The sequence below is a fragment of the Equus przewalskii genome, chromosome 2 (genome assembly GCF_037783145.1).
Source record: "Equus przewalskii isolate Varuska chromosome 2, EquPr2, whole genome shotgun sequence".
In the NCBI taxonomy this organism is placed as follows: Eukaryota; Metazoa; Chordata; class Mammalia; order Perissodactyla; family Equidae; genus Equus; species Equus przewalskii.
Window position 1 is genome coordinate 13,967,909 of NC_091832.1, and position 13,829 is coordinate 13,981,737.

Sequence of the window (13,829 nt, forward strand, 5' to 3'; positions counted from 1 at the left end):
ACCGGCTAGTTTGAGTAGCACTGACCTAAACAACATAGTCAATACAGGAACTCTTACAAATATACATCAAACTCTGAATCCCAACATTAGACAATACAATTTCTTTTGAAATGCACATGGAATGTTCATAAAAATTGTATCTTAGGCCATAAAGAAAAACTGCATTAAAATGCAAATAACACAAGCCATGTTCTCTGACTACAATGCTAGAAATTGATAATAATAACAAAGTTTCTTCCACTTTGAAATTTTTTTAAATGCACATACTTTTAAATGATTCCTGCAATAAAGAGAAAATTTAGAACTCTTGAAAATAATACTTCCAATAATGAAGACATCACTTAATGTGCTATCCAGTTCTGGATCCAGTTCACATCCGAATAAATGATCTACAGCAGAGACAATTATTAGAGAAAAATTCTTACTATTAAATACTTAGATCAATGAAAATGAAAGTAAATAAATGAAACATTGATGTCACAAAAGTAGAAAAAGATCAAAGAAAATCAAAGGAAAGCATAAGGAAGGAACTAATGAGTGAAAAATGAATGAATTAAAAAAACAGAAACAGAATAAAAGTAATATATAAATTAAAAGGCTTATTATTTGAAAACACTAACAATGAACATAAACTTTTAGATAACTTAATTTTTTAAAAAAGAGAGAAAGTACACACATACAAACTAAATGACAAGGGAGACATGGCGTCAAAATAGAGCCAACTAATTTGTACATTTTTTTGCAGATAAATGTGAAAATTTTGATGAAATAGAGAATTTTCTAAAAAAACATAATTTACCAAAATTGATCCCAGAGACGATATAAAGTCTAAACAGACAGAATTCTGCATAAGTATGAAGTTGTAAAACAGAAACCCAACAAAAAAAGCATCAGTGCCAAATGGCTTCCCAGGGCGTTTATACCGAATCTTTAAAGACAATCCTGAGGGCTGGTCCAGTGGTGTAGTGGTTAAGTTTGCATACTCTGCTTCAGTGGCCCAGAGTTCATAGGTTTGGATCCCGGGTGAGGACCAGGTGTGGCTTGTCCAGCCACACTGTGGCAGCATCCCACATGAAACAGAGGAAGGTCAGCACAGATGTTAGCTCAGCGACAACCTTCCTCAAGCGAAAAGAGGAAGATTGGCAACAGGTGTTAGCTCAGGGCTGATCTTCCTCTCACACAGACAAAATACTGTCTACCAATAAATACTCATTTAAAAAATGATAAAATAAAGACAATCTGAATGTTACTTACACACTTCTAGGGTATAGAAGATGAAGAAACATTTCTAATTTCTTTTTGTTAAAGTATAACATTGTTACTAAATGAACAAAAAGGATAAAATATTAGCTAACAGAACTGGATAGCACATTAAGTAAATACACATAACCAAGTGGAGTTTATTTCAGAAATACAAACATAATTTAACATATTAAAAACAAGACAACAAGCCCAAAATGGAGTCACTTATGCTAAGCCCCAGGTCACCAAACCAAGGCTTAATTACAGTTTCAGCTCTCCCAGAAATGAAACCTTAAACCAGGCAGTCAGGAATTGCCTATCAGCACTAGTTAGGCAATGTACTTGATAGACCCCTGCCTTCCCCTAAAGGAAAGTGGCCTTGCCACACCCAGTGCCCTTTTTGCTGGTATAAATTCCTTGCTCCAGCTCTCTTTTGCCTATAAGTCCTTCCAGCTCCTCAGAGCTCCTCTCTATCTGCTAGATTGGTTGCTGCCCGATTCAGGAATCACTGAATAAAGCCAATTTGTTTTTTAACAAATATTAGGAAATCTTTTAACATAATGTGTCAAACTCATACATCCAAGAAGAAAATCAACTGATAATCTCCATATATGCTGAAAAGGCATTTGACAGAATTCAAAGAGCATTTATGTTAAAGACTCAGTACAACAGAAATGGAGGGCTCTTTCCCTTACATATCTTTACCCCAAATTTACCCTCTTAATTAATGGGCAAACACTAGTGACTTTGCTGTTTGTGATATAACTAAACGTTTTTTTTGGTTTTTGTCCTAGGTTCCTGGCACAGAGCTTCAAAAGCCCTTGGAATTTCCTGAGTGATAGGAGTGTCTTGTTCATAATGAGCCCCTTGATACTTGAGTTTGTGTACTCAACACTTTATAAACTCAACACTTGAGTTTATGCTAATGAGGTGATTCGTGGGGGTGATTCATGGGGGGAGGGGTTTGGTAGTTTCAGGTTGGGAGCTGGGGCCAGAGGGTCCAACCACGTGATTAGAAGGTTTGAATTTTCAGCCCCATCTGCAACCCTCAGGAAACGGGAAAGGGACCGGAGACTGAGTTCAGTCACGAAGCCAGTGTTTTAATAACCCTAGGCTACAAGGCTAAGGGAGCTTCTGATGTTGGTGAACACCCCGATAGACTGGGAGGGCTCAAATTCTGCAGGGAGAGGGCATGGAAACTCTGTGGCCCAACCCTTTCCCTGCAAGACCTTGCCCTATCCTTTACAAGATCCTTTAAAAGAAAATGGAAATTGTAAATATAGCACATTCCTGAGTTCTGTGCGTTGTTCTAGCGAATTGTCAACCTGAAGGGATTGTGGAAAGCCCCAAATTTGTAGCCAGCCAGACAGAAGTGTGGGTGGCCTGGGCACACCCAGGAAATTCAACTGGCATATGATGTGGGGACAGTCCTGTGGGACTGAGAACCTTGACCTGTGGGCTCTTGGCTAACTGTGGGTAGTCAGTGTCAGAATTGAATGGAATTGTAGGGCACAATTGGTGTTGGAAGTTACTGCAAAAATCAGAAAAAGGACAGGGACACCCACTATTTTAATACAAGAGAAAGCAATTAGAGGCATAAGAATTGAAGAAGAGATAAAATTACATCTCTGTGCAGATGATATATTTCTAGAAAACTTATAAAGAATGAGAAACCTTCTATGAACAGTAAAACATTTTGTAAAGTAGCACGATATAAAATTAACATACAGAAATAGAGTCTTAGTAACCACTTGGAAGAAACAGTAAGCACTTGGAAGAAACAATGGAAAATGGGATCTCAGACTCCATTTAGAACAGCAAAAGCAAAATAAAACAAAATGCAAGCACCAATTTAACGAGAATTGTGTAAAACTTACGTAAGGAAAACTAAAATATTCTTACAGGACAAAAAGCAGACTTGACTAAATAGAAAAGCGTACCATAGTATTGATCAGAACAATCAATACAGGCAAGATATCCATTCTCTCCAAGTTAAAATGTATAAACTTAATGTGATCTCAATAAAAATATCTTCAGATTTTTTTGTTTTTTCTGGACCCAGATAAATTGATTATAAAGTTATTTTGGAAAATAAATACAAGACTAGCCAAGAATCTCCTAAGACAGAAGAACAATGGGGGACTGGCCCTACCCGACATTAAAACATTGATAAAGCCCCTCTAATTAAAACGTTACAGCATTGGTGCCTAACCAGGGTATAAAATCCAAAGACAGACTCAAAGGCATATCGAAATTGTGTTTGATAAATAAATGGTGTTGGAACGACTGATAGCCATGTGGATAAAAATAAAATTGGATCCTGTGGCCGGCCTGGTGGCGCAGTGGTTAAGTGCGCACATTCCGCTTCGGCTGCCTGGGGTTTGCCGGTTCGGATCCCAGGTGCGGACATGGCACAACTAGAAGGACCCACAACGAAGAATATACAACTATGTACTGGGGGGCTTTGGGGAGAAATAAAATCTTAAAAAAAAAAAAAAGAAACTCAAATCCTAGTCTAACAATCTAGTAAAAAAATAGGAAAATTATAGAAAAATAAATGCAAATAGCTCTTAAATATAGGAAAAGATGTTCAACCTTGCTCATAATAAGAGAAATGCATATTAAAACTAAATGGATGGGCGGGCCCAGTGGCGCATCAGTTAAGTGCGCACGTTCTGCTTCAGCAGCCTGGGGTTCCCCAGTTCAGATCCTGGGTGCAGACATGGCACCACACAACAAGCCATGCTGTGGTAGGCATCCCACATATAAAGTAGAGGAAGATGGGCATGGATGTTAGCTCAGGGCCGGTCTTCCTCAGCAAAAAGAGAGGGATTGGCAGCAGATGTTAGCTCAGGGCTAATCTTCCTCAAAAAAAAAAAAAAAAAAACTAAATGGAGATACCATTCTTAACTTGACAACACACTGAGTTGATGAGACTTCAGAGAAATGGTACTTTCATGTATTGCTGATGGGGATGAAAAGCAGTATGACCATGGAGGGAAATTTACTGTATCTAGCAAAATTACGTATACGTTTACCCTTTGTCCAAGCAACTTCCCTTCCAGGTACATGTACCTAAGACAAAAACGACAAAAATCTGAAATGATGAATGCTCAAGGCTATTTATTGCAGCACATTTTGTAGTAATACAAGACTATGAACAGCCCATATGTCTTTCTATAGAGGACAGGTAAGGAAACAATGGTATGCACGTGCACTGGAATACTCTTCAGCTGTGAAAAGAAAGAAGACTCTCTCTTTATATTACTAAAGAGTGATCTCCAGAATAAAGCTGAAAGAAGTAACAGGCAGAAGAGTGTTTATGGTATTATACTTTTTGTGTAAGAATGAAAAGAAAATAAATAAATATGTATACATATACATATATATATATATATATACAAAAAATTGTTTCTATTTTCAAAATTTAAAAGTGTGTAAAACAAAAACTAATAAAAATGATTACCGGGGCCGGCCCAGTGGTGCAGCGGTCAAGTTTGTGCATTCTGCCTCTCGGCAGCCCAGGGTTTGCCGGTTCAGATCCCAGGTGCTGACATGGCACAGCTTAGCAAAAGCCATGCTGTGGTAGGCGTCCCACATATGAAAAAAGTAGAGGAAGATGGGCATGGATGTTAGCTCAGGGCCAGTCTTCCTCAGCAAAAAGAGGAGGATTGGCAGTAGTTAGCTCAGGGCTAATCTTCCTCAAAAAAAAAAAAAATGATTACCTATCAGAAAAAGAATAGAGATGGAAGCTGTATCCCTCTGAATATACCTTGTTTTACAGTTTTGATATAATAAAATATATACATAATTAAAAAACAAATTTAACTACAAAAGAAAAAAGCAATCACTATTTTTAAAAAACTGAATAAAAACAAACCTATTTGTCTATTAACTTGTGTCACAACCACACAGAGAAGAGCTCTTTCAAGTGACGTTGAAACAGTATGTTGGCTGTACAGTGAGATAAATCTGAAGGACAAAACAAACACTGTTTTGAAGTCTTTTTTTCCCTCCCCAAAGCCCACTGCCTAGTTGTATACCCTAGTTGTAAGTCCTTCTAGTCCTATGTGAGTCGTTGCCACAGCACGGCAGCTGACAGATGGGCGGTGCGGTTCCGGTTCCATGACGGGGAAACAAACCTGGGCCGCCAAAGTAGTGAGAGGGCCAAACTTTCACCACTAGGCCTTCAGGGCTGGCTCAAGAAATCTTTAAACAATAATCAGTAGACTTACTGTTAGTAATAATATTGATATTTCAAAACTATTATATTCATAGAATAAAGTAAATATCATTAGGAACCAAGGTCTTCAGTATGAGAGAAAAAAGCATGTTTGTATAAAATCATGAAGTTAAGTAAAAACTATATAATCTTTAATTTGAGTCAAAAATGTCAATTTGAACTCTTGATTGTTTACTCTTTCTAAAAAAATAAGTATTTCCTCTTTCTGGTCACTAAAAGCCCTAGAAGTGATGACAATCTAATAGCGATGAGTACCCCTAGTGGTCAGATTTTGGTCTCTAAAATGCTATTTCCCTCTAAAAGTTACCAGAGCTCCTTGGAGAAACGGCTGCTTCGGAAATATACAGAATGAGCCTAGGCTATCTTATACCTGAAAATAAAGGAGCTGGAAGAGGCTTTCATTGGCCAAATAGGGAACAATTCCAGCATCAAGAAGAATTATGACTACAATGAATGAAAACACAGGGAATATATACACATTCATGATTTCACGATGATGATAATTTTTTGAAACCTCATTGCTACATGCTGATCTTTTGTGACTCATTGTTTTGAGTATCTATTGCTGCATAATAAACCACTCCTGAAACTTGATGGCTTAAAAAAGCAAAAACCTCATTGGTCACCTCTGGATGTTGCTAGGGTACCATCTCATTATTCTGAAAATTGATTTTTTTTTTTTTTAAAGAAAAGGATGCAACTGCCTTTTCTGCAGGTCCTGGATTTCAGGCTATCCAAATCAATGATGAGAGAAAGTTCTTTATAGAAAAACCACAGCTAATAAATGCAAAAGAAATGACAGAAATAGAAAAATCACTATTTTGTGATCCCTTATGATATAATGGATCTAGGCAATGATCATCAATTACTACTAAAATTATCGGGTGAAAAGTTCATGGCAAACTTGAAGCCAGGCTGAAAATGCCTGAACCCACTGATCAATCTCGACATCATTTCAAGCTGGACAATGTCATGTGCCTCCTCCGGATAGGATGCAGTAGAAAGTACAGAGTGCCACTTACAAAATATTCTTGACAAAAAGGAAAAATCAAGCCTCTAGGCATAGGCATCAGTTTATAGAGAATGTGGAGGATAGAAGAATATATTCAGTGACATCACGAGGTTACAAATCCAAATCCAGAAGGTGGGAAATCCCACGTGACAAATTACCTAGTTTCCTCAATAAATAAATGGCACAAGACAAAACCAAAAGGAAACCAGTAACAAAAAAGAAGGGTCATTTTATTGATTAAAAGAGACTTAAGAGTATCGAACTTTGGCCCCAGCAAGATGGCAGCCTCGTGGGAGCCCAGTTACTGGGAAGGTGTCTGGAAGCTCCCATCCTACACAGTGAGTCCCTAGTGGTGACACTATGCCAAATTTTCTGGGGCACTCTTTTTGTTGTTGTCATTTATTTATTTATTTTATAAGATCATATTGGCTTTTAACATTGTGTAAATTTCAGGTGCGCATTATTGTATTTCAGTTTCTTTGTAGATTGCATCGTACTTATGGTGCGCTCTTAAATGTCAGTCTCATAGATAACACACGGAGAGGGTCAAGAGGAGATGTACCAATTCGGACAACTGACGACAACATTGCTTCTCAGCCAGCAAACATGCTAAACTTTTTTTTTTTCTCCCCAACTCCCCCCAGTACACAGTTGTATATTTTAGTTATGGGTTCTTCTAATTGTGGCATGTGGGACGCCGCCTTAACATGGCCTAATGAGTGGTGCCATGTCCACGCCCAGGATCCGAACCCTGGGCCGGCAAAGCGGAGCACGCGAACTTAACCACTCGGCCACGGGGCCGGCCCCCATACTAAATTTTATAAGAAAACGCAAACATAATGCTGATTATACACTCTCAGCAAGACAAGGGGCGGATACACTGGCTTACATTACTGTCCTTGAAAAAAAGCTACTTCCTGCAGTGCTTCCACATTTTCGACTGAGAGTGACAGTTCTCTGCTGTGACAAAGCTACGGCTTGGGTTTGCGCCATGAATCCCTCTTCTCTCGAGTTTGGCCCTTCCTGGAAGAATGTCTGAGGGAGAGCTGAACAGGATTCTGCCGACCAGACAGCCTCTGTCTACACCGCTGGGACATGGAAGCACAGGCACACACAGCTGCCAAGGAGTGTCTGAATCTTCTGTCCAACAGATTGGGGACAGCTCAGTTTTTCTTTGGAGAGACCCTTCTACCTTGGCTGCCTATGTTTTTGGCTTCCCTGCACCTCTAAGTTCACTTTCCTAAAGTTCAGTTACAAGAACATTTGAAACAGTTCTCCAGCCTGTGTGCTCTTTCAATGACATCCTCAACCGTTATTTCAGGCTCAGTCTTGGAGATGGATGACAATCTCGCCAAAGCCCTCAACTCCCTCCTGAGTGTTGGAAGAGGCCATGGAGAGAACATGACCTCTGGTTTACTGCTGAGCTGGCCCCCATCAATCAGAGACTCTTACTCCTTCCTCTGTCCTCGGAATGTACGTTCTGCCCACTGTTCCCACACTAGGAGCCATTTCAAGGATGCAGCCTTGGGAGAGTAAGGTGGTGTTGAGACCATTTGGACCAGATACAGGCCTGAACCCCGTCAAGGTCTAAACTTTTAAGATTCCAGCAGGCGGGTGCAGAGATCTACTCATCTTGCAGCCTCCCAAGACAAGCCTGGTATGTAAGTTTTCTTGCTTATTAAAACGGCCACCTACCAATCTGGAGTGGTCTCTTTCTTTCTTCCATCTCTCCTTGCCCTCCGTGTGCAGGGGCCAGTTTCAGACTGCACCCAGGGAACTCCTGAGATGGCAAACCTGCGCTCAGAAACTGCCAACACTCAAGTTGACTCCAGCAGAGGAAGAAAGCAATTCCCTACAGCAGCCATAACCCTGACAGTTGTCACGCTTTGTGCCTAAGCTTTTGCTTTTGAGTCACAGGACTGTTGCAGTAATCTCTTACAGGAAGCAAAGGCAAAAATAAAATACCGTTAATAGGTTCGAGGAAGACTCTGAAACAAAGGGAACTTTCTAGGCCATCTTTTTTTTTTTTTTTTAAAGATTTTATTTTTCCTTTTTCTCCCCAAAGCCCCGCGGTACATAGCTGTATATTCTTCGTTGTGGGTCCTTCTAGTTGTGGCATGTGGGATGCTGCCTCAGCGTGGTCTGATGAGCAGTGCCATGTCCGTGCCCAGGATTCAAACCAACGAAACACTGGGCCACCTGCAGCGGAGCGCGCGAACTTAACCACTCGGCCACGGGGCCAGCGCCTAGGCCATCTTTTTTTTTACTATGAAGGTTCTATTTTAACTTGGCCATGCACGTTATATAATATCAAGATGAACATTAAATGAACTTGGAGGAAAAAAATACATTGTGCCATATATATATGTTTTTTGAAAAACCTGCCTTAATCTTGGCAGATTTTTGCCTTTGGTTCACATTTTCCTGACCAAAAGGTACAATTCTGTTCAAATGTGCATTCGGTTTATTCGAGTTAATTAATTCAATTTATTGGTTCTCTTAGACCAGTCTGAATATCTCATACGTGGCTCTTTGGCTAAGTCTTTCTTCTGTTTAGAAACCTGATGCCTGTGTTAGGAACTAGGAAAAATGTAAATTGCTTCAAAAGAAAAGCCTGTATTTAACTTTGAAAAAAGAAAGACAGAGACTTAAGAGACCCACCAATCAAACACAATACGTAGATCTTGTTTAGATCCTGATTTACATAAACCAACTATAAAAAAAGATTTTGAGACAATTGGGGAAAACTGAACGTGGGCTGATTATTAGATGATATTAAGGAATTATTAATTTTGCTGGATATGATCATGAAATGGTGATTATATTATGGTTATAAAATAAGTCTGTATGTGTTAGAGATTTTTACTGAGGAATTTACAAGTGAAATGGTACGATGTCTTGGATTGTTTTAAAACACTTCAGCAAAACAGAAAAAGTAGTAGTGGGAAGGGTGAGTATAAATAAGAGCAATAGAATGTTGATAATTGTTGAAGCCAAGTGATAGGTGTATGGAAGCTTATTACAGCATTCGCTCCACTTTACGTATGTTTGAAACTTTCCATAATAAAAAGGTATGAATTCCCTCGCTCACTTGTCTCCCCAGGTGAAGCCATTGAACTCAAAAGAGAAAGATCAAGTGTTAGATCAAATAAAAATGTTATATATAAATTACTTTCTTTAAGTTGCTTTCTTTGGTCTTGAAAGCCTTTTAGCAGATAGAAGTTAAAGTATTATGGAAAAATAAAAGACCATTGTCACAGTCTGTTAATCCCATATGCTTCCCGTGCGAAGGATAAATAGTTAAATGGTGGTTTTGTGGGATCCAGGGCCCATTCTAGGAAAACTTCCCAAAGGGCTCTCTAACACTCCATCCTTCCTTTTCTTCTTCTTTTTTATTTATTTTTTAATCAATGTGGGCAGATGGGGAAAAAATTGAGGCATGAAGTAATCTCTTACTTGACTAGTGAGAGCAAAGTAAAGATGGGGGCTTTGGTTTGAGCTACTCTGCTGTGATAGAAACCTAAGTATGTTAAAGCTACAAGGACAATCATCTGAAATTGCTAACTTTACCCTAATAAATAGAGGGTCTTTTAGAAAGCATGTCCTCTTCAGCATGTGGCTCGTCTTCTGAGAACTAGCACCTGGCTTGCTACCGTACTCCAGGAAAGTATAAAAACACTTAACCATGAAATACTGGGTGACTGTGCAACTCAAACTGATCCCAAACCCTGAAACAGAGAGCCCCCATCCATCAAGAGGAAGTGGTATTTCTAAGACCAGGCCCAAGTCTGAATATGCCAGTAAGTTGCATGAGCTGGCTGCTTACATTCCCAGTACGTCTGCTCCCATCATATGTCATCCATCCCTCACAGAGTTTCCCTTGATCAGTGAGTAAAGAAGGAAAACTTTGAGCCTTTTTACAGAACACTCAGCACAGAAAACTGGCAGTGGCTACAAGTATACTATTGTCTCATTGTGTGATGCTCAGTGTCCCTGAAGGATGTAGAGAAGGGAAATCCTTCTAGTGGGTAGAAATTCAGCTAGCACAGCTTGTTGTCCATTTTCCCTGTCAGGGAGGACAGCCTGAGGTAAGGTCCTACAGGGATACGTAAAATGGCAAGTTGTTAGGCTGTATGGTCAGGGACTTGCAAGGGGCAAGATAAGAAAATTGATGAGGGGCCGGCCCCGTGGCCAAGTGGTTAAGTTCGCATGCTCCGCTTCGGCAGCCCAGGGTTTCGCCAGCCCAGATCCTAGACATGGACCTGGAACTGCTCACCTGCCATGCTGAGGCGGCGTCCCACATCGCGCAGTCAGAGGCACTCACAACTAGAATATGCAACTATGTACTGGGGGGCTTTGTGGAGAAGAAGGGGGAAAAAAGAAGATTGACAACAGATGTTAGCTCAGGTGCCAATCTTTAAGAAAAAAAGAAAAGAAAATTGATGACAAGGAAGATTGGAGAAGAGGTATGTAAATAGCTTTAAGACTACCTTGAAATGAGTCCAGACTGCGAGAGTATTTATGCACCTTATGATTACAAATCCTCAAAATAGAAGACACTCTCCAGGGGCCAGCCCTGTGGCCGAGTGGTTAAGTTTGCACGCTCCACTTGGCGGCCCAGGGCTTCGCCAGTTCGGATCCTGGGCGCGGACATGGCACCGCTCATCAGGCCACGCTGAGGTGGCGTCCCACATAGCACGGCCAGATGCACTCACAACTAGAATATACAACTATGTACTGGGGGGCTTTAGGGAGAAGAAAAACAAAAAACAAAAAGAAGATTGGCAGCAGTTGTTAGCTCAGAAACCAATCTTTAAAAAAAAAAAAAAGAAGATACTCTCCATAATCTGGTAGACAAGATGACCTGTTCTGTGGGTGTCAGTCAGCCTCCTTCCCTAGTCACTCCAGTACGTGCTCAATGGATTCATAAATAAAATGGGCACACTGACATGGACTTCCCCTTACCAAGGTTGGCATGCTTATTGCCATGACTGATGCCCGATTTACCGGCTGCAGCGACTAACTCTTCACCCCTTGCACTTGGGACAGCCAGGCACCTGGAGGCAGGTTGATTACACGATAAAGCGGTAGTGACTTCACTCCCACCAGAATCGACACACATTCTGCTGTGGATTTCCCCTGCTCACCATGTCTCTGGCAGCACAACCGCCCGAGGCTCGTTCAGTGCGTTACGCAGTTACAGTGTCTCATATTTGTGAATAATGCTCATTTAAAGGCAAAAAAAGACATCCGTGCACATTTTTTGAATATGGAATCCCACTAGTCATAGGTTTATCTTATTCTTACGCACAAAAGGAAAATAGAAAATTTCCAGTCATGCCCAATAGAAAGTACAGCTGTGAAACTGTAGTACGTCTGGAGTCCTTGAAAGTAGCTTTTTCTTGATTGTTGGAGAGATGCTGCTCCCCTGCAGAGATATTGTGTTCTAGGCAGTGGACTGAGGGCACCATAACATTCACATAAATGGGAATTTTTTTCACAAAAGCATTGAGGCTCTTCTAGGCTACACAGGAAAGACAGTTGTTCTGTTTGCAGGCATCTAGTGAAGGAAGAACAGCAGGTCATGGCTATGTGGAATGACACTAGACGACCAGGAAACAAAATTATCAAGCCCTTTTAAATCATTTTGTAGATGGCCTTAGAATGTTTTCTGTGTAGATCGGAACAGAGAAGCTAGAACCGAAGCCTGTGATTGTGAACTGTTTAGCAGTACATGGAATTTAGGACCATGTTGTAGCTGGATTAGGGGCAATTGGAAATGAAGGCAATATTGGTTCATTAAGAGAGTGGAGATCTTGATTAAAAGATAGATATTCTGGGGCTGGCCCGGTGGCGCAGCGATTAAGTGTGCATCTTCCACTTCCGCGACCTGGGTTCGCCGGTTCGGATCCCTGGTGTGGACATGGCACCGCTTGGCAAGCCATGCTGTGGTAGGCGTCCCACATATAAAGTAGAGGAAGATGGGCATGGATGTTAGCTCAGGGCCAGTCTTCCTCAGTGAAAAGAGGAGGATTGGCAGCAGATGTTAGCTCATGGCTGATCTTCCTCAAAAAAAAGGTGTTCTTACTAACTTTGTAGCTTCCCAAAAGGTATCTAGGTACACAAAAACTCTCACTGGAAAAATAATCTGTTTTCAAAGTGATTTAATTACAGAAAGGAGACCTTCTTCTGCTTCCAGATGTGAAGGATACTGCACTGGTTTCCTGGGGCTGCTGCAAAAGCGTCCTGGACCCAGTTCCAACATGTGTTTGGAGCCTTCCCCGCACCAACAGGCAGTTCTCGGCCGCCAGCTGAACGTTCAACTCAATTCTGACACTATCTATCTGGAGGTAGAATCAGATTCCGCAAGTTAAGGGCTCAGTTCCCCCAAGACCACCCTCCCTGTCAGACGCCAGCCGTGAGCCCAGGTCTTTCCCTGTGCTTCTGAGCGACCAGCTACAAACTGGGAGTCCCCACGACCCCCTACTTGGGTTCAACTAATTTGCTAGGATGGCTCACAGCAGTCAGGGAAGCACTTAGTTACTCACATTTACCAGTTTATTAAAGGATATGATAAAGGGTGCAGGACGAACATCCAGATGGAAGAGATGCTAAGGGCAGGGTATGAGGGAAGGGGCGCAGAAATTCCCTGCCGCCTCTGAAGCGCCACACTCCCAGCACCTCCACAGATCCACCCGTCTGGAAGCTTTCTGGAAAACAAAGCCAGCAGCTGTCCTCTTGGCTTTTCATGGAGGCTTCATGACACAGTCACGTTTGGCTAAGTCATTGGCCATTGGAAACTGATTTGACCTCAAGCTACCTCCTCCCCTCCCTGGAAATCAGGGGGTGGGGCTGAAAGTTCCTGTCCTCTGATCACATGGCTGGTTCTCCTGGAAACCAGCCCCTACCTTGGGTGGGGCCCAAAAGTCACCTTTATTAACATAAACAAGAAATTCCAAGGGTTTGGGAGCCGTGAGCCAGGAAGTATAGTTGAAGACCACGTATGTATGAGAAACATATTTTGGTCATCTGAATGACCAAATCTATATTTCTTATAAGTCACAGTATGGCAGCTGCCACAGCAAAGTACCACAGACTAGGTGGCTTAAAAAATGGAAATTTCTGGGGCCAGCCCTGTGGCGCAGCAGTTAAATGCGCACGTTCTGCTTTGGCGGCCCGGGGTTCGCCAGTTCGGATCCCGGGTGGCGCATATGACACCACTTGGCAGGCCATGCTGTGGGAGGCGTCCCACATATAAAGTAGAGGAAGATGGGCATGGATGTTAGCTCAGGGCCAGTCTTCCTCAGCGAAAAGAGGAGGATTAGCAGCAGT

General features: G+C 41.5%; 1 pseudogene; it reads left to right on the forward strand.

The window, feature by feature from the left end:
* The first annotated feature begins 6,775 nt into the window (after positions 1–6,775).
* On the forward strand, positions 6,776–7,840 carry LOC103548305 (metaxin-3 pseudogene; annotated as a pseudogene).
* Positions 7,841–13,829: the final 5,989 nt, after the last annotated feature.